A 21,743-nucleotide genomic window follows, 5' to 3' on the forward strand; every position below is an offset into this window, starting at 1 on the left:
GGTGCTTGCTCGGAAGTTTAGAGGTTTTTTTCGCTGTAAAAAGAAGTTTTCTTCCCACGCGGTGAACAGCGGACGCTAATGTTTTTGTCACTTTTTACGGAATCTAACTCAAAGTAAGGTCAGTACTTCCACGCTTTAAACGCTGCACGCTCATACTCTCTCCCGCACCCTACATGTGATCCATCCATTTATCTGCACACAGCTGTTGCCACGAACGTCGCACTCGCTTACGTCATTGTCATGAGACACTCTCGCAAAAAAACCACGGTTTTAGTAACGCAGTAACGCAGCGTGCTTACGGGAAAGTAACAGTAATCTAATTACCTTTTTTGCAATAGTAATGCCTTACTTTACTCGTTACTTGAAAAAAGTAATTTTTTATATAGCGCTTTTCTACTCTCCCAGAGTACTCCAAGCTCTACAACATGCCACATTCACTTTCTTCTATGATTTTAAGTGCTTACTAACTAACATTCATAATCCGATGGTTGCATCGGAGAGCAACTTAGGGTTAATATCTAGCCCAGGGATGTTCGGCATGCAGAATAGCGGGAGCCAGGGATCGAACCACCGACCTTCTGATCAGTAGACCTGCTCTACCTCCTGAGCTGCAGCCAGCCTGAAAAAAAACCCATTCCTGTTTGTTTTGTTTTTTTCAATATTATTTTTTGGCATTTGCCTTTATTTAATAGTGATAGTAGAGACAGAGAGGAAGGCGGAGAAAGAAAGAATGGGGAAGACAGGCAGCATTGGGCCACAGGTCAGATTCAAACCCAGCTGCTGCCTTCTGGCCATGGGCCACCTACTCACCCACTGGTGCTAAACTGATGCCTAGCATTCCTGTTTTTAATGCAGTGTTATCTCAAGGGCTGAAGACAAGCAACCAATATAGATTTTTAGCTTTGTCCCTGATTGGATTTCTCCAAATTCTCACAATCATTTGATAATATATATAAGATTTTCAAAGTCTTGGGAATATTATTCTGAACAATTTGTAGATGCAGTTTTTTTGCAGATTGGCGTACCTCTGCTCATCTTCTGAGAAGTTTTTTTTATACCCAATCAGATTACTGACCTATTGTCAGTCAACTTTATTAGTTGCACAACGTTCCTCCAGCTGTTTCTTTTTAGTACCAGTTACTTTTCCAACTTATTTTTGGGATGTGCTGCCATCAAATTCAACATTAACTGATATTTTTCATGTGATATTAACATGCCCGAGTTTAAACATTCGATATGTTTTCTATGCTCTATTGTGTATAAAATGTGGGTCTATGAGATTTGCAGGTCATTGCATTCAACAAAATAAACAATCTTTGCTAAGCAACACAGAAGAATTATCATTGTGCTGAAGTAACTTAGAGCTGTGTGTGTGCTTAAGTAATTAATCGTTTATGCATGTGCATGCACGCTCATGAGTGCGTGCATGTGAATGACGGTACATTAGTGATTAAAGGTCACAGTCTTTATCTGTGTAACCTTGCTCATCCAAGCACAGGATGATCCCTCCCAACATTCTCTCTCATCACTGTGACCTTCCCACAGTGTTCAGCGTCTCAGCTTCTCACAGCTGTGCTTCTCACACACATTTGCAATTGTATGCTTGCGAGGACAGTAATGGGCAAAATGGATTTCCTATCTGCACCTCAATCTTTACTATAACCTAATTCTAACATGACAAATCTTTGTTTTGTTTTGTTTTTTTGCTGCATCCCATATGGCAAGATCAATTATATTACAGCTCACAACATCCTAAACACACAGTATTTGTATTCACAGCCACTGTGTAAACTCATGAACAGAGACAAGAGGTAATGATTGTCCTTTTACACGCTTAGCTTATGACCCTTTTCATGGGTAGGGACATAGACACTGGGTTTTGTGTTGTCATTTATTCCTACTTTCATTGAAAAGGGCAATCTCAATGGACACAGTGAATAAACCAATGATGCAAGTGCAATAACAACTGGAATTTGGATGTTCTTTCCTATTTTGCATTGTAAATAGCTGGCATTTCATCTGAAAACAACAGATATCAGAAGGAGAATTTTAACACTGCAAGGATGATATAGCAAAGACTGGTTTGGTGACAGTTAACTGATCAGTTCAATATTTCTTTTTCTTTTTTTAACATTATTTTTTGGGGCATTTTGCCAAAGTGATGAGAGAGGGGAGATGGGCCACGGGTCAGACTTGAACCCAGTCCACAGCTTTCTAGACATGCGGCATGTGGTCACCTGCTCACTCCATGACCTAAAATGGAGCCACAGAAGTTTACTTTAAAATTATTATGCACAGCTACTTTCAGTACTATTGATATTTATTTAGACTCCTTTTTTCTCCAGTTGCACCTTCTCAGTTACCTTCAGTACTTACCTCCTCCAAATCATCAGTCTGTCTTTTAGACCCCATTCCTACAAGACTGCTCAAATAAGTCCTACCTTTAATTAATATGTCAAAATTAAATATGATCCTTTTCAGTAGGTTTCAGAGCTTATCATGGTACAGAAACAGCTTTAGGTAAGGTTACAAAGGATCTTCGTATGGCCTCTGACAGTGGACTCATTTCTGTGTTTGTCTTGCTGCCTCAGGGCAGTCTTCAATTCTGTTGACCATAACATTTTGTTACAGCAATTAGAGCATGCTGTAATAAAATGTATTACAGGTCCTACGCTGCAGTAGTTTGAATCATATCTATCTTAAAGACTCCAATTTGTTAATGTAAATTCACACACTGAGGTTAATTATGGAGTTCCACAGGGTTCCGTGCTGGAACCAATTCTGTTTACATTATACATGCTTCCCTATCATTAGAAGGCCTTGCATACATTTTACTGCTATGCAGATGACACCCAACTTTATCTATCCATCAAGTCAGATAACACACACCAATTAGCTTAACTGCAGGAATGTCTTAAAGATATAAAGACCTGAATGACCTCTAATTTTCTGCTACTAAATTCTGATGAAACTGTGGTTATTGTACTCGGCCCTGAAAATCTTAGAAATATGGTATCTAGATGCTTACTCTGGATGGCATTATCTTGGCCTCCAGTAACACTGTGGGGAAACTTGGAGTTGTTTGTGACTAGAATTTGTTCTTCAATACACATATTAAACTAATATGTCCAAAATTAGAAGCACCCTGTCTGAGAATGATGCTGAAAAACTAGTTAATGCATTTATTACTTCTAGGCTGGACTACTATAGTTTGTTATTATGAGGCTGTCCTCCCTGAAAAGCCTTCAGCTGATCCAAATTTCTGCAGCAAGAGTCCTGACAGTGACTAGAAAGAGAGAGCATATCTCTCCTATATTGGCTTCTCTTCATTGGCTTCCTGTTAAATCCAGAATTAAATTCAAAATCCTGCTCCTCACATACAATAATCAGACTCCATCTTATCTTAATGACCATTATAGTACCATATCACCTCATTAGAGCACTTCGCTCTTGCACTGCAGGCTTACTTGCAGTGAAGAGGGGCCTTCAGTTTTCAGGCCCCTCTTCTATGGAACCAGCTTCCAGTTTGGATTCAGGAGACAGACACTATCTCTACTTTTAAGATTAGGCTTAAAACTTTCCTTTTTGATGAAGCATATAGTTAGGATTGGATTAGATTACCTTGAATGCTCCCTTAGTCATGCAGCAAAAGGTTTAGACTGCTGGGGGATTCCCATGATGCACTGAGTGCTTCTTCAGTCACCCTTTTCACTCACTAAGTGCTTATACACCTCTTTGCATTTAGTTATTTGTTATTATTAATCTCAACGTCTTTTCACCAGCATGTATTTGTCCTGTCTTTGATTATAAAGGAGTCTGGCCAGGGACATGACCGGGGTTTAGAAATCAGTGAGGTCCAGAATTTTTTCCTCTTAATGTTTGATAATAAAGATGTGCTTGTGCTCCAGTGACCTTTAAAAAAACCACGAGAGTTGAAATACAATCAAAAACATAAATTTTGAAAACTGTAAAGGACTTTATTTTCTTCCTCTTTTGCAGAAGCAACTTGTATATATAAAATTACTAAGCTGGTTACAGCCATAAATGTGACATTAAACCGGTCAGAGCAATGGAATGTGCCTCAGGGAATTGGGATTTAGACAGCTTACTATAGTGTAGGAGAAATCCTCATGATTTCCCACAGAATCAGTTAATTGTAGCAGTCAATATGCAATAAGAAATAATGTCTATGCATTTCCCTTTTCTTGTAAAACCAAGTGTTAGTTCACAACAGAGGCAGGTGGCAGGAAGTAAACATGGACAGTGACTGTGTAGCATTAGGAGTTATTTTTCATGATTGCCGATGTGATTTTATGCACCAAAAGCCTCAGAATGGGTATAAAATATTCAGGTTGATATCTTTAAGGTAGTCCTAGATTTAATTTGTTTGTTTATTTCCATAACATTAAATGACAATAGATTTTCATGTGTCATGTCTGCAGTTAGTGTCAACAAGCAATTAGCTTAGCTTAGCTTAGCATAAAGCAGGGAAAACGTTAACTGTACATACACTATTGTTAGGTGTTTAAACTATATAAAAACAGAAAGCTTCAGTGGCAGTTGCATATTTTAATGATCAGATAGCAGGAAGTGTTATAAGGATTTTGCTATTTTCAGTCAGTGCTGAATCTCTTAGGTGGGTACAGCACTGAAACTGAGACTATAGGGAGAAAAAAATCTGTAGGTGATTTTAGGAAATCTGCCTATTTCAAAGATTACATCCAGGCTATTTCCATCTGACAATGCCATTGCTATGGAAATGTCACTGATATGCAATAGGTCAGTGTTATATTTCAAAGTAGCATCCTTGACTCAGGGATTCTCAATAGGACTTCGATGATGATTCGATCTCGAGCCCTCGAAGTTCACATGTCAAAGTGTTGTTGGACAAAACACTGAAACCCAAATTTTCACTGATGCATCCATCGATGTGTGATAGATAGAGGTGCTCTATGCATAAAATATGGGCTGCATGAATGTGTGTGTGTGTGTGTGTGTGTGTGTGTGGATGGTCAAACTAGAAAAGTCCACTTATATTAATTGTCAAACAGGTATCGAACTTAGATCCAGACTTTCAGTGCAAATGTCTTAAACAGAATCTAAACATGAGTCGTTGTTTATTGGTGATTTTGTTTGATTGGAGCTTGGGTAACTTGGTTAATAGAGATATCCAACATGGACTTAAAGGTGCCTAGTGCTTCCTTTAACAGTGCAACAGTGCAGTAACATTTATTCAGCAGTGGTCCTGCAGCTCATGCATGATTTTATATAACAGCTGTTAACTGACTTTCAGCTATTAGTGTTCATTCCTAGATGACTAACAGTAGTTATTTTTTCTGTTTGTGTGTTTAGGAGTTAAAAAGAATAAAAGTATGAAACTCGTCATACATCTGCCACAGAGTAAGCCAAACACATCGTTTACAAGCGATGAAAAATCAGGCTAGTGTTTGAAGTAGCATTAACACTTGAGGAAATTTCCCTTGTTAGTCGAGCACGGAGGTGAGTGATTGAGATGCCAGACGCAGTGGCAACCTAGATTCAGCCATCCATTTGACTAGAGCACCTACTGCCACTGCGTTGTTTGAGAAGACAGGCCTTACGTCAGCACAGTACGAAGCAATGCAGTCACACACACATCACACTGATATCAAGGCGGTTTTCATACCTTACTCAAAAGGAAACAAACACTGGTTTTATAATGCATCTGGAGATTAAGCACCAAACAATAAAGGCCTTGTTTGTGAGGCTTGCTTTTGAATGTCATCCAAATGTTGTTTAAACATAAACAAAAAGTCAATGAAATGGAAAACCTCATGCATCTGATTATTGCTCTTTGAACTTAATTAAATTTCAGTCAAAGAACATTTGATTTGATGTTACTGGTTGGATAAAGATCTTTCACAAGATGTTTGGCTTTAGTTTGTCAAAGGCTAACGCAATTCTCATAAGTATATAAATCAAAGTATGTGATTGTTGTTTGCTCTTGCTTTCCTAGATCCTAAATTCGTGTCTTTTTATGCTGTCCTAAGGTCCACCCAGCAGACAGATAAGATGAGGTAAGATAATTGTGTCTTCACAACATTCACAACGGCCTATACGACATTATAACCACGCAAAAAACTAAACAGATATTCATTACGCATTTCCTGTGTCTCTTAACTCTTTGTTGTGTCCTCTGTCTTGTAAATGGAGCCAATTTAATGGAGTTACAGTTACTTGGAATTATTTGGGAATTTTTTTTTTTTTGGGGGGGGGGGGGGGGGGCTACTTGGGAGGATTTGCAAGAACATGTAAGAGCTAGGTAGGATGTAGTTTATTTCTTAGAGACACGAGTGCAAGAAACATATTTAATCAGAGCAGACAGACTAATCTGAACTAAATGGGCTGCAAATCTGTTAATATAAAAATATGAATTTTTGCAGCAATCAAGAAGCTGAAATACAACACATGTGAAAATACACTCTCTTTCAATTCTAAGGTTTCACATTTACAAAAAAAATACTAAATCTGAAAATCCAAGGTGTGCTCCTTCTTAGATTATTGCTTTAAACTTCAGAAAACTTGAGGTCTTGAGGTCAAGTTCACTGATATTCTCAGGTGATGCACTGCTTCAGCCACAGAACCTGTGCACCTTGCAATCACTGAGTCATCAATAGAAGTGTGCTACAGTTAAGTTTGAGGATATATCTGTCCAAACTCTTAAGCCTGACCTATATTGAATCATGCAAGAGGAAAATGATCACTAGAAGACAATTCTCTGATTCCCTTATAGATGGTGCACTGGCTCATTTAAAGTCCTGATCTCAACCTGACTGAAATGCTGCAATGAGGTAATAAGAGAGCTATGCATAAACAAATTCCTGTAAACCTTAATAAATGGAAGAAATCTTGCAAAGAAGGGTTTGGTATAAATTCTCCACAAACATTTAACCCAAGAAATAACATAAAGGAATAATATGGTGAAGCCCTGATGACTAACAGTATGATTTCCATGTATTACTGCTATTTCCTCTGCATGTTGTGTTTCTTATCTAAAGACAGCAGTTGGGTGGGAGGCTTGGCAGTGCTAACATGAATTTGATGTCCCAAGTGTTCATCTAAATGGTAATTTAATTCAATACAGCTTTAAAGGCCTTTTTAACCAGCTACCAATCCAGGTCAAGGGATACACAGACAAGGGATTGTAGGAGAAAGAAAAACTATTAAACACAAATGTTTAAAGATTACAAGACAAATGCTAAAAATCAGAAAGCTGATTAAAGTAACTTTCAAAGTAGTGCATGTAATAGCTGCATTAAGCATCTACAGTCATGCTACCAGTTCGGTCACTGCCTGATCCATACCAGAAACCCAATTTGTCCTAGTTTGCAAAGTCCACGATGAACCTTACCTGTGTTTGTGCAGGGAACCATGTTCGTTCTTATTTTGATAATAAATAAAACATAGACCTGATATCCACTTCCACCAGCTCATCCAGGAGGACACCAATGGTGTCCCCAGTTCTGCCCAAAAAATATACTCTCTCCAGCATGTCCTCGCCACGCTGTCCATTATGTGTAGACATTGGTTCATCCTTTGAGTTAGGTGCCTATGATTGATTATAAATCACTGATTCATAGATCAGTGTTATGTGGCTTAACAAACAAACTGAAAATTGTCAGGGACCAGGAATGGACTGAAAATGTGTGAAAAATCAGCCAATATTGAAAAACTGCCACAAAAGCTGGAAAACAATTTCCTGAGAAAGCTTTAAAAAATATACTAGAAAATCTGTCTCTCTAAGGAAATGACAGGTGGCTTATAAATTGTTAGCAAACTTTTTCCTGCAACTGTAAGACAAACACAATAAAGCACAATGGATTCGTTTCTGTTTGTTTGTTTCTTGGACCGCATGGTGGAACAGTGGAAAGCACTGCTACCTCACAGCCAGAAGGTCCTGGGGTTTGAATCCACCATCTGGCTGGGGCCTTTCTGTGTGGAGTCTGCATGTCCTCCATGGGTACTCCAACTTGCTCTCACAGATCAAAGACATGCAGTTAGTGGACTTCGGTTAGTTGGCGATTCTAAATTGTCCACAGATGTGAATGGCTATCTGCTTCTCTGTGTCAGCCTAGCTAGTGACCTGTCCAGGGTGTACCCTCTAACCCTATGGGAGCTGGGATGGGCTCCAGCCCTCCCCAGACCCTGATTTAATTTAAAAGATAATTTGTTTCCATGCCAATCAGTACAAAGCTGATAAATAACTGGAAATGTTGAATTACGATACTTGAAGATATTTCCAGGCAACATTTAAACCTCAAGAGAGATAAGGCAATGTCCAGCAGACAGAAAGGTCAATGCGGAGTCTCCAGAGAAATTGTGAATGTAGTGAAGTCAAGTCAGATATGTATTGCATAGTTCACAGAACTATTTTTTAACCTTCTTGTTGGCCACACAGTCAAAATGTACTTTTCAAATGTCTGTTAGTTTAGGCTTGAAATTAACTCCGGCACATCAACAAATGCTACAAATGTCTTTATAAAACGAATGCCAGCTAGTTAGTAAGTAAAGGCTCCCTTTCTGGTATGTATGTAATTCATCCACATCCACACACTTTTGTTGTGGCTTCACCCATTTCCCACAGCCTGATGACGACACACAGCGTCAGTCTGCATCTAAAAACAACAAAGCACCTAGGATGGCTATGTAAGGATTAACATAATGGCTCCGATGAGACGCTCATACACACAAACACACACACACATCCACGTGCATTTGTGAGTGACAACTTGGCATCGTCTGCCAGCATCATACTGTGAGCTCTCCTCAGCGTAGCAGCCTCAATCTGTTAAGCAAAGACGTCAATGTGTGAAGTTTCCTGGCACTGAAGATCGCGCCAGCACTGAGGATGCTCATCACTCTCTCACACACACACGACATCACAGTACACTAATATGGAAAATGCAGACAGATAATGGAATGGAAGGGGTGTTATATACCCTTTATTTCCATTTTTATTAGATTTCATCATTTTAATGATAATAAATACATTTACATATATGTCAAAGTATTTATTTAAACTAACATTTCCTCATTATAATAAGGAACTACTGCGTAATATAAAAAAATAAAGGTACATCATAGACTTTAAAGCCATCATATGACATAAACATGAAAATACAATGTGAACTCGTAGCAGTGTAGTGTAATATTGACCCGGTGAAATGGTCCCACAGACGCTGTCAAACCACAACAGCAGTAGACAACTTACAAACTAAACCAACACAAACACTGCTAACCAGCAATTAGCAAAAGCTGCTATTTCGGTCTCACACCTCCTGTCCTGGGATTCAAAATCCACAGGACACCCCTGTGAAAATCAATCCCCTCATTACCAGCTTCTTCCGCATCCTTTCATATTTTCACACCAAAGTTGAATCATCTTCCTCAAAAGGAAAAGAATAAGCTATTTTTGTAATCAAGCCTTTGGTTTTTTTCTTAATTACTTTTTTCCTCTCTCACTCTAATTTTAGCACTTTTTTCCTCACTTCAGGGCTGATGAGTCACGATAAGTGGTGGCAGCTTTTCCTCCCTCACACAAACACACACACATCACACTGGAGAGAGACGTTGTGAGTCAATCTGTGCGAGCATCTAGTGTTCCTTCTTTATCCTTGCAGCTCTCAGGACACACACACACACACTGAGCTATAGATGCGCGCTGTGTTGTTTGCGTCATCTTCTATTTTCCACTGCTCCCGCTCTGATGTACGCTCAGTCTCCTTTTGCCTCTGAGCGCACTGAATTATTTGTTCGCTTGTATTCAGTGCAGAAGTTCACTGCCTTGAACCCGGCTTTGGGAAAATGACCAGATGAGGGAAACAAACTAATATTAAAAATGCACAAGTCAGTAAGTCAGTAACATATGAGATGAATCAAGCGCTCGACAGCACAATCATCAAGCCTTACTTCCAAAATTTAAAATATACATACAAATTATTTTGTAAATGGAACCTGGCCTCCCCATAGGAGGATCACAAAGTTAAATGTGTATGCATCCACATGACTAGCTTTCAGAATGCATATGGTAAACTCCATCAATGAAACAAATCTGCATTGTATATTGTACAACCAAGGGGGATAGACTGAAAATCTGCTTTTTTATTATTTCAGAATATGCTTTAATAATTGAAAAGCAGTATCCATTCATATTTCTATTCCACACCATACTGCAGTTTAAACTGGACAAGGCGATGCTGGCTTTTTACTTGGCCTTTGAAATTTAAATCTCTACTCCCTACTGTTATTTTAACAGAATCGATGCACAATAAACAATATACTGTGCAAAAGTCTTAAAACACTCATTATATATCTACTTTTTAATATATGCGGGAAAATGAGAAAAAGGAAAATTGACTTTGTGAAACATGTGCAAACATACATAAAAATATAATATATGAAGAAAGAAAACAGTTGCAGCCTGAACTCTCCTGAGCAAGCTTTCTTGTAGATCCTTTTAAGTAGTCTTCAGGAATACTTCCTCAGGCTTCTTGAAGGACATTCAAAGCTCTTTCTTGGGATACTGGCTGTCTTTTGTTCTGTCAAGAGAGCTGCTATCTGCTGCTTAAATGATATTGAGGTTGACAGTGTGTTTTGCTGTCCAGGTTTGCTTTGCCTGGATAGATTATAGCACTGGAAATGTATTTGGCACCATTGTCATGTTGACAAATTAAGCCACTGCCAATCATATGATTGCAGATGGTATTGCATGGTGGATTAAGACCTAATTGTACTTTTCTGTGCTTATAATTCCATCTGACACAATCCCAATAGGCATTTACTGAAACATCGCCAGATCACAACAGAATGGGGGGAAAAAACAAAGAAAAGCTGCAAAAAATGTAAAGATAGGTAAGGTAAGGATAACTTCTACATCATAGGCATCGCCATAAAAGATAAAAGAATAATTTATTAAATAAAAAACATAGCTGATAGCTGAGGGAGGGGCTGCTGAAGGATGTGCCTGGCCTTGCAGTAAATGATAGAGTAGATCCTGAAGACCAGCGTCCTGAAGTGGGTGAGTATTGCCGTGCCAGAGGATTCCTGGGAACCACAGGGAGAAAATACTAGATAAGCATAAGCAGAAACCATGAATAAACGCTAAAGACTTGGTGGCCTCACACTAACGCAGGTTAGCAGAAGAGCTGGCAAAAACTCGTTGACAGCGCTGGTCTTAAATACTGGCAGCCCAAATTACCAGCAGGTGCAGATCGTGGGTAGAAAGAGGTAGCTCTGCCCAGAGGTGAAAACTCCAGTTCAATGGAAAAACACAGCCACTCACCTGGACTACAGAATTATTAGGCAAGTTGTATTTTTGAGGAATAATTTTATTATTGAACAACAACCATGTTCTCAATGAACCCAAAAAACTCATTAATATCAAAGCTGAATGTTTTTGGAAGTAGTTTTTAGTTTGTTTTTAGTTTGAGCTATTTTAGGGGGATATCTGTGTGTGCAGGTGACTATTACTGTGCATAATTATTAGGCAACTTAACAAAAAACAAATATATACCCATTTCAATTATTTCTTTTTACCAGTGACACCAATATAACATCTCCACATTCACAAATATACATTTCTGACATTCAAAAACAAAACAAAAACAAATCAGCGACCAATATAGCCACCTTTCTTTGCAAGGACACTCAAAAGCCTGCCATCCATGGATTCTGTCAGTGTTTTGATCTGTTCACCATCAACATTGCGTGCAGCAACAACCACAGCCTCCCAGACACTGTTCAGAGAGGTGTACTGTTTTCCCTCCTTGTAAATCTCACATTTGATGATGGACCACAGGTTCTCAATGGGGTTCAGATCAGGTGAACAAGGAGGCCATGTCATTAGTTTTTCTTCTTTTATACCCTTTCTTGCCAGCCACGCTGTGGAGGACTTGGACGCGTGTGATGGAGCATTGTCCTGCATGAAAATCATGTTTTTCTTGAAGGATGCAGACTTCTTCCTGTACCACTGCTTGAAGAAGGTGTCTTCCAGAAACTGGCAGTAGGACTGGGAGTTGAGCTTGACTCCATCCTCAACCCGAAAAGGCCCCACAAGCTCATCTTTGATGATACCAGCCCAAACCAGTACTCCACCTCCACCTTGCTGGCGTCTGAGTCGGACTGGAGCTCTCTGCCCTTTACCAATCCAGCCACGGGCCCATCCATCTGGCCCATCAAGACTCACTCTCATTTAATCAGTTACAGAGATGCACATCACCTAATATGCTTAATTGGTAGTAGGCTTTCGAGCCTATACAGCTTGGAGTAAGACAACATGCATGAAGAGGATGATGTGGACAAAATACTCATTTGCCTAATAATTCTGCACTCCCTGTATAACATCCTGCCTGTGGTCAGGGGCATCGGAGGGGCTCCTGAAGCATGGGCCTTTCAGCAGATGGGGGAATGGATCCCGCCCAAAGGCTCAGACACTGCACCACTGCGTGCACATGGAGTATGTAATGAAGTGTAGAACACCTTATAGCACCTTGCATGCCCATGTGATGTCATGAGATTAAGATCTTAAAAGCAGTTGTACATTTATAAACATTTATTCATTGTAAGTTTAGGCATTTCTCTGCTAAAGAGCTATTGTCCTCTGCTTCTGTATTACAGCTTTCCAATGAAGCTTCTAAAGTTGCTGTTACACAGTAAGATATTACAGCTGTTTATTCAATATATACAAGTACGAGTCTGGCCAATCGTTTTTCCCAGTAAGCAGCGTGTGTGCTATTTTTAAAAGCTCCTCTCTTATTTGAGAGAAATACTCATGTAGACTGTGTTGTTATGACAGGAAGCTATGGCTTTCATGGGAAACACAGTAGTACATAAACTGGTGTTTTTGATTTGCTTTGTGGTTATGCAAATACGTGCATACTGGTTGTAAGTGTCAGCTTTAATAAGATTAACATGTTACCACAGAGACGCCATTTAGTGCCAAAACTTAATTAACAATGGGAATGGGAAATGAAATGAACACGAGCTTGTGTCCACATGTGACGTCAGCAGACTAATGTGAAATGTTTCCAACTCAGTCCTGTGCCTGGAAATGAAGACACTCTATAAAGAAAGGTTGCCCCCACAGTCAGCAAGCGCAATCTGTGTTCCTTGGCGAAGACAGGTGGCAGAGCAAAGTGGTGGCGTGGTCCAGCACTGCTGTGGAAATGTACCTGTTTTTTATTTCCATTTCCCATAATTCATTCATAGTACACGAAGGCGTAAACAGCAAGCATGCCAGTGTTCTACCCAGAGGCATGTAGGGAACAAATGATAATCAGAACACCACACAAACCTGATCCACTCCAGAAGAAATTCAACTTTCTCTTTTAATTGGCAGCGTGCACGAAAGAAAAATTCCAACTGTACTTTACTGAACTTGCTTCTCACCCACATACCAATCTATTTCCCTTAAATGATTTTTCTTCTTTCTGCAGAACTCGTCAAGGCTTCCTTGGAAGTGAATTACATTTCAAGTGATGCACCCTGGAACACGTCTTATTCGTAATTAGTGACGTGTGAGGAGTATGGAACGAAGTGCTTCGAATCCAGTTTTGTACTTATTTAACAGCATGTTCCACTTAGAGATTAATGGCAGTTTCATTGTCTTTCTCTCAAATAACGTCAAGTCCCACTTTTTCTAAAGCCTGACATACATTAACAGTTCCTTACCAGCAGCTTTTCACAAAAAATCTTATGAGCCAGGGCTGAGCGAGAGAGACACTTGCAGGAGGAGAAGCATGTTGTCACTGATTTGGCTTGAAGATCCCATTAACCTTAGTGATCACCTGTAAATTTGCTTTCAATTAGTGCAATCTGGAAACAAGTTAGAATGATATGCTGTTCATTATCCACAGAATTTAATGTGCTATCCTAGAATTTATTCATTTTCTTAATTTTCTTGGCGTGTTGTTGAGTGTAGTGGAGCCTATTCCAGGTAAAATAATGTATTTTTAATATGAATATTTTTAAACCCTGTTTTTATTTAAAGTGAAGTTTTGTGCTGATTGGTTTCACACTCTCCGCTCTCATCAGTATTACTCTGATACAAACACAGTTAGCAGTTAGCTGGTAAAAGCAGTCAGACATGTGCAGCTAAGAAGCCTTATATCCTTGAAAAGCTTAAAAACTGGGATCGCCACACCGGGTTACTCCATTTGGCAGGTTTTATGCCAGATGTCCTTCCTCACACAAGCCCCAAAGGAGATTTGTGTCTCCGTTTAGAAGTATTAAACATAAACTAATTAGCCACATTGTTAAAATTACCAACAAGTGAACAGCACTGATTATATTGTTATAATATAATATGAAATATCAGGCAATATATGGGGGTATCAGATTTTTCAGTTATAAAATACCATGTATCAGTCAGGCTCTAGCAGAAACTGGTATTTTTATATTGTTAAGGTTGGGCAACACATTTGATGATTTGTATTCATAGTTTGTTTGCACTGACCCCAAAACATCAGTGAATGAAGAACAAAGTTGTCACATTTCTTATTTGTATTGCTTGTAAAATATGACTCAATCTCCTAAATATTTTATGCATTGAAAGTATTATATACAACCTCATAATGCTGTTTTAGCACTGGTCATAAATCACCATCTATTCAGCTGTGTGTCTCTGCAGGCTGCATGAAAGCTGCAACTCAAACACCCACACTTTGTTTATCTGATGACAGATGAAACATCTGTGCCTCAGATCTCACCCTCGTCCTCTTCAAACAGGAGTGGGCTTACATAAACCCAGGGGCAGGCTTTTACCCTCAGGGTTAACTTCATCACACATGGAAAAATAGCTTTTAGGCTAAATATGGGTTTATGAGTTTGAATACATTAAGCTATTGTTCCCAAATCTTTGTGTTTCACCACAGCAAAAACTGAGACATAATCATCAAGTGAGCTTATCACTGTTACTGTATTGTGAGTGAGTGGAGGTGTGTGTGTTTCAGTAATTACTGCTGTGTTTGACTTCCACCCATAACACCAGCTCAGCAAAACACAGTGTACCGTTCCTTCAGCCACACAGATAGACAGACAAACAGAAAAACAGATGACAATAGGCCAACAACAACAAACTGACCAAATGCTGCCTGTGGATGAATCACTTAGTTTGACTCTAGCAAAACCACATGCACGAGGCTCTTTAGCACGTGAAACACACATACCAGTACATAACCAGAGAACACACAGAGGTATCATTTAAATATGCAAACATGCATACCCTGCTTTACTATACATTTTACTCTAAATAGGACGACCAAGAGCACTGATTTCACTTTACAGAACCAGTAAATGCTGCATATACAATCATGTTTACAAACCATACAATCCACACTTTTATCTTTGATTTTGGCCTCAACGTACTCATAAAGGAACTTAGTAGAAACAGGGGACCAACTGTTACATAGTCGACTTCTTTCACAACTAGGGTTTCCAAAAAAATAAAATAAAAAAACAATCCTTAGATTTTAATCAGTACTAAATTTAATATTTAATTACAATATTCATTTGCAACAACATCAAAACAAACATTGCTGTCTTTGCCTCCTCCACCTGGATCGAATTTCACATAATTTCACTGCAGACAGAAAGGCACACCTCATCTCCTTACTAACAACTAAAGTATGGTTAACGTTCATAACACTGAAAACTTTAGGAGGAAGTCAAAGAGGTCATCTAAAGCTCCTGTTTCAACAACAGCTATCCTAAATGCAGCTAATGTTAACATGCACACATGCTGACATTAGCTGACATTAGCTGTTTTGCTAGTAGCAATTACCAATCACTAGCATTAGCCACCTGTTATCATTAGCATAGTAGCTAGCAGACTGCAAGTATTGAACCCTTACTTCTCTTGTTGCAAGATGAGGTTAAAATCTTCTCTGTGGTATGAGAAATGGTATCAAATATTGTGTATTTTCCTGGTTATTGGTATGGATTTGGACATTTTAGTATTGCGGCAACCCTGTCACAAAGTCAGGCTGTATAACTTCTTAAAAGGACTCAGATACAAGCCGATGAGTCAGTGAAGCTCACGACTGTGAGTTGTTGACGGTATCCTGAACTTTTCTGTTGATAAGCGCTGCTGTTTCTGTGTGTTAGAGCTAGGGATGGGTATCGTTTAGGTTTTATCCGATACCGGTGCCAAATCGGTACTTTTGAAACGGTGCCGGTGCTTAAACGGTGCTCAAACCGGTGCTTAAAGAATGGAGAACACAAACTTTGTCCAAAAACCTCTCATGTTCAGCTGTTTTGTTTTTTTTTGTAAAAAGATAACAATGTTAGCCTTTTCTGCAGCTATGGGGCATATATGGTATCACTCTTGGCTGGAAGCAGTGCTTAAACAATGGGAAAAAAACACAAACTTTGTCCAAAATCCTCTCATGTTCAGCTGTTTCCCACTTTTTCTTTGGTCATTTTAGCCTTTTTGTCCAGGGTGAAGGGAGTATCTGCCATCAAACAAGAAGACAGCCGCATGTAGCTATGATGATATTTGCTAGTTCACCTTACATGCATTAATGTAATAACGTGGTTAGCCTACTCAACGTAAATTACACACGGACAACATTAAGCGACTCACGCAGAGAAGAACGGCTTCTGCTGCATCATCATCCTCATCATTTCTGCTACACTGGCAGGGCTAGGGGCCAGGACTCTATTCTTCGGGTTTTTGCTCCGGTCCGATAACTGGCAACCCACCCAACGTGCACAGTGTGAGGTCTCGCAGCAAGCTATCAAATACGGCGCATTTCTCGGCTTTTAAAAAAAAACGCTATGCGTCGCCAGGTGTTTCATCGGATTTGAGGTGTTACCTCTGACAGTATCACAGTATCAGCTTAAAGCACTTGTTGCAGGCTGCGGAGTTTGCATCTTTTGCTGTGAAGTACAGCCAGACTTCTGACCACTTCGCCTTGGACATTTTTAATCTGTAGCTCTGCTCTAACAGAACGTACGTACCTGGCCCCGCCTACTATCCTCGGAAACGTAAAATGATTGGCTAGAAGTGTATCACAGCTCAGGAAAAAAAAAGCACCGAAATAAAGCACCGAAATGTGCGCTGCTTTTCGGTCTGGTTACTACCGTTTATGTCAGAACCGGTGCCATCATGGCACCGGACACCGGTACCCATCCCTAGTTAGAGCCATGACTGTGTGTTAGAGCCATGACTAGGAGATAAGGCTAAAGGTATCTCACCACCTACTTAAAAGCCAACTGGGCAGCCAATGTATTCAAGGTGGTGGGGTAACATGGTGACTTTCACAAATTGGGGCATGCATCTATGTATTTTCAATGGATTAATTATAAATGTATCAGAATACATCAATTTATTGGAAGACGTAAATACACACTAATTAGAGTATATTTGTGAGCACAATATTCTTCATTTCTATTATACAATCTCAAAAACAACTGTTTGTACCTTTAAATTAACCTCTTAGAATATTGTCATATTTCTTGAAGTAAGTTATGTCATCATGTTAAAGGTAACATGATGGGTTCTTGCACAACTACTAATGCATCACTTTAATGGTCATTTTAGTAAACAAAGGGAAAGATTATTATGAGAGCGCTGTACTGTGCTGTTAAAAAAAAGGGAAGTAGCAGGCAGTAAATGTGTGAGGACTTGAGGGGGAGGTGGTCCTGGAGCTGTGATGAAAGAAACAGAAAAAGAAACGCATCAGCAAATGAAAGCTCCGCCTCACCTATTGTGATCTATGAGCTTTATCACTCGTTCTCACAGTTTTTCCCGGTCCCACATTCTTGCCGTGCCTCTCAGAGTGTACATTGTATAAATCACTGGCACATAAACAAACATACATACATAGTTCAGATACATGTTCCTTTTGGCCACCATGGACGCTTCCACAGATCATATGTCACCGCACCAACAATAACTTTCACATACAGCATCACGTGGTTGACCATAACTCTACGCTGAGTAGAGTTGTGGCAAAAACATGTTTGTACTATATCTCCTCTGCACAAACAGCACCATAAAGGGCATTTCCTTGGGATGTCCAATATGAGTGTACGCTCATAAAGTTCCTGTCTTAATGTTAAAGAGAAATTCTTGATATGCCCCAGCGTTATGACTCTGTTGGGATTTCTTTGGAACTGTGACACATTTGCCCAATAAGGACAAACGTCTGTACAGTGTAGGACAGCCCAGACATAGAGATTCATTGGATTTTCTTTTTATTGCTGCTTCTGATAAGTGATCATATGGGTTTAAAAAAAAAATTTTTTTTTATTGTGTTCTTGATTAGGTAGAACAATGTAGTGGTAACAGCAGAATGATTTTCAGTCTTTCAGACTCAGTTATTTTTTTATCATATAAGTTGATGTACAGTCATGTGACAAAGAAAGTACACCCGCTTTTAATGCTGTGACAAGAGTAGGAACTGAAAGCTGAAGTCTAAAGCTATGGAAGAGGCTACCATCAGAAATTCACCGTCATTACCTTCATCCTGTAGATTCTTATTTTCTTATATATCATAAAATCATTCACTTAAGTCAAGGTGCGGCAAACCATTCCTGCCAAGCTATGGAGAAATATTTGAATCTGTCCACATCATCAAGTGATCCTGACTTTGAGAACCATGATACAAATACATCGCCAAAAGTATTCAAGCTCCCCTCCAAATAATTTAACTCATTGTTTCAATCACTTCCATGGCAACAGATTTATAAAATCAAGTACCTTGGCCTGCGACAGACTGGCGACCTGTCCAGGGTGTACCCTGCCTCTCGCCCTATGACAGCTGGGATAGGCTCCAGCGCCCCCCGCGACCCTGAAAAGGATAAGCGGAAGCGAATGGATGGATGGATGGAAGTACCTTGGCATGCAGAAAGAATGGGTTCCTCTCAGCAGCTCAGTGAATTCCAGCATGGTGATAAGATAGGATGTCACCTGTGCAACCAGTACCCTTGTGAAATTTCCTTGCTACTAAATATTCTATAGTCAGCTGTTAGTAGCATTATAACAAACTATAAGCAACTGGGAATGACAGCAACACAGCCACAAAGTGGTAGCCCACGGAAAATCACAAAGCGGGGTTATGCTGAGCCGCATAGTGCGCAGAGGTCGCAAACTTTCTGCAGAGTCAATCCCTACAGACCTCAAAACTTCATCTGGCCTTCAGATTAGAACAAGAACAGTGTGTAGAGATTTTCATGACATGGGATTTCATTCCTGGGCAGCTGCATGCAGCTGCATGCAGCTGCAAGTCTTACATCATTGAGTGCAATGCAAAGCATCAGGTGCAGCAATAAAGATAGCTTCTCTATCTGGCAGTCTGATGGATCAGTCTATGTTTGGTTGTTGCCAAAAGAACAGTACTTGTCTGACTGCATTGTGCCATGTGTAAAGTTTGGTGGAGAGGGGATTATGGTGTGGGGTTGTTTTTCAAGAGTTGGACTGGGCCCCTTAGTTCCAGTGAAAGGAACCCTTAAAGCTTCAGCATACCAAGACATTTTGGACAATTTCATGTTCCCAACTTTGTAGGAACAGTTTGGGGATGGCTCCTTCCTGTTCCAACTTGACAGCAGTGCACAAAGCAAGCTCCATTAAAACATGGATGAGTGAGTTTGGTCTGGAAGAACTTGACTGGCCTGCACAGACTCCTGACTTCAACCTGACAGAAACCCTGTGGATGAATTAGAACAGAAACTGTGAGCCAGGCCTTCTCCAACATCAGTGTCTAACCTCACAAATTTACTGCTGGAAGAAGGATAAAAAATTCCCATTAACACAATCCCAAACCTTGTGGAAAGACTTTTCAGAAGAGTTGAAGCTGTTATATCAGGAAAGGGTGGGCCGACATCATATTAAACCCTATGGATTAAGAATGGGATGTCACTCAAGTTCATAAGTGGGATGGCAGAGGAGCGAATACTTTTGGCAGCATTTCGCTCCCATTTGTAACTTTAATTTCTCTTAAATTTCTAATTATTGTGAATGACTGAATTCTACATTAATTAATTGGATTTTAAACAAAAATATGTCATAAGGATGAAGAGTCGTCAAACCAGTTAGGAGGTAAACCACACCAGCATTGTTTTAAGTTCTCTTTTCAAAATTATTCTTTTTTTAATCCTCCTTAGGAAAATAAATGTAACACAACTTCACTCTAATAACATTATTCCAGCTCCTGTTCATTAAACTTCAAAGACACCACATCCCATCCGTCTATCCATCCATCCTCTGAGCATTCAGGTCCAGGTTGCAGAAGCAGCATTGACATCAGAGATTCCCTCCCACACTTTGGCCACCTCTTCCAGCTATTCTGAGAAGACAGCCAGCCAGGAGGCATAATCTCTTCATTGTGTCCTAGATCTGCCCCAGGGACATGCCCAATGCATCCTAGTCAGATGCTCCAATTTCAATGTGGAGGAATAGCAAGCTGTAGTCTGAGTCCTCCCCAAATGATCCTCCTTTTCACTGTAGCTCTAAGGGCCTAATCTGTGTCATTTATTTTACATTGCATTACCATTATTTAATAATCATACATTAAAAAACATTGTTAAACCCACTAACTCAGTGACTACAACATGGCAGAGGTTGTGAAAACACCTGCATAAATTATCACAAATTACCAATTCCAGTGTAGATCATATTACACTGTTTGTGTAGAACATAAGCAATGTGATTATAAAGCAGTGTGGGGAAATCAGCCGTAAAAAGCAGCAGCCAGCAGATTATATGACAGCGCGATTCAGCCTCCTGCAGAGTATCTTTATGCATCTACTTAGTATCAGGTAGAGCAATGTCAGCAAGGTTTTTTTTTTTATTATTTACCAAGATAAAGAGCACATTGGACATCACTGGCAAATTTTGCCCTCCTTAATAACTCATCTATGTTTAAAAAAATGCCCTGTCATACTTGGAGTGCAAGGTACGTAAACTTTTTATGATATTAAAAAAAAAAGACAGACAATATTGTGGTAACTGCAAAGGAAATGTGGGCCAAAGCCAATCGTCATGAAACCTAGATCAACACACTGTTTTGCCACCAGGTAAAATGACACATTCAGAAGAAATATGGCTGTCAGTGGACCTTGTTGTTACGCCAGAGAGCAAACACTGGTGTCCCGTGAGCTGATATTATGGATGAAAGTGTTCTGACTGACAACCTTTCAGTTTCCATGTAGACCCAAATCCAGAGAATCTAATCGTGACTGATTTCCACTGTTGTTTGTCTTTTTTCACTGACGTTTCATTGCATTTGAAGGCCTACCATATCATTACTGAGTGAGAAGTTACATGTGAGGCCTGATATATTTTTGGTGTGATGACGCCAACGGACGCACGCTTGTTTTGTAATCACACAGATATGTCACTCAATAACATTTTAGATTGCCAATGATTTTACACACAGTATGCTAAAACGCTAAGCTTCACCAGTCAATTTGTTCACCTTGTATTTTGTATTTTGCTGTTTTTTCTGTTGTTTTATAGCATCTTGCTGACATGAAATAAACCAGAAATGTTCCCAAAAGACTTCCAATTCACTTCCACCCCCTCCACAAACACTCTAAACACCTCCACAGGTCCTACACTTACAGTGCACTCACATTTATAGCCTCACTCAGCAAAGGACAAACAGCATCAATCTGACTGAATGAAAAGGTAAAAAATAATAATAACAGTAAAAAGTGATGAGTGGCTATAAAATGAGTATACATGAAAAGCCTGAGACACCTTA

At 39.6% G+C, this 21,743-nt stretch overlaps 1 long non-coding RNA gene across 2 annotated transcripts in view; it reads left to right on the forward strand.

Annotated features, from left to right (window-relative positions):
• The window catches only part of LOC143419785 (uncharacterized), a 35,964-nt gene extending 21,438 nt beyond the window's left edge, over positions 1-14,526 (forward strand). The window contains exons 3-6 of one of the 2 annotated variants that reach the window (XR_013099784.1): positions 5,996-6,056; positions 6,773-6,830; positions 11,915-12,689; positions 13,473-14,526. This is a non-coding gene — a long non-coding RNA (uncharacterized LOC143419785). The remainder of the gene's footprint in view (positions 1-5,995; positions 6,057-6,772; positions 6,831-11,914; positions 12,690-13,472) is intronic. The other variant, XR_013099785.1, reaches the window with a different exon arrangement.
• The last annotated feature ends 7,217 nt before the right edge of the window (positions 14,527-21,743 follow it).

The sequence above is a fragment of the Maylandia zebra genome, linkage group LG8 (assembly GCF_041146795.1).
Source record: "Maylandia zebra isolate NMK-2024a linkage group LG8, Mzebra_GT3a, whole genome shotgun sequence".
Taxonomy (NCBI): domain Eukaryota; kingdom Metazoa; phylum Chordata; class Actinopteri; order Cichliformes; family Cichlidae; genus Maylandia; species Maylandia zebra.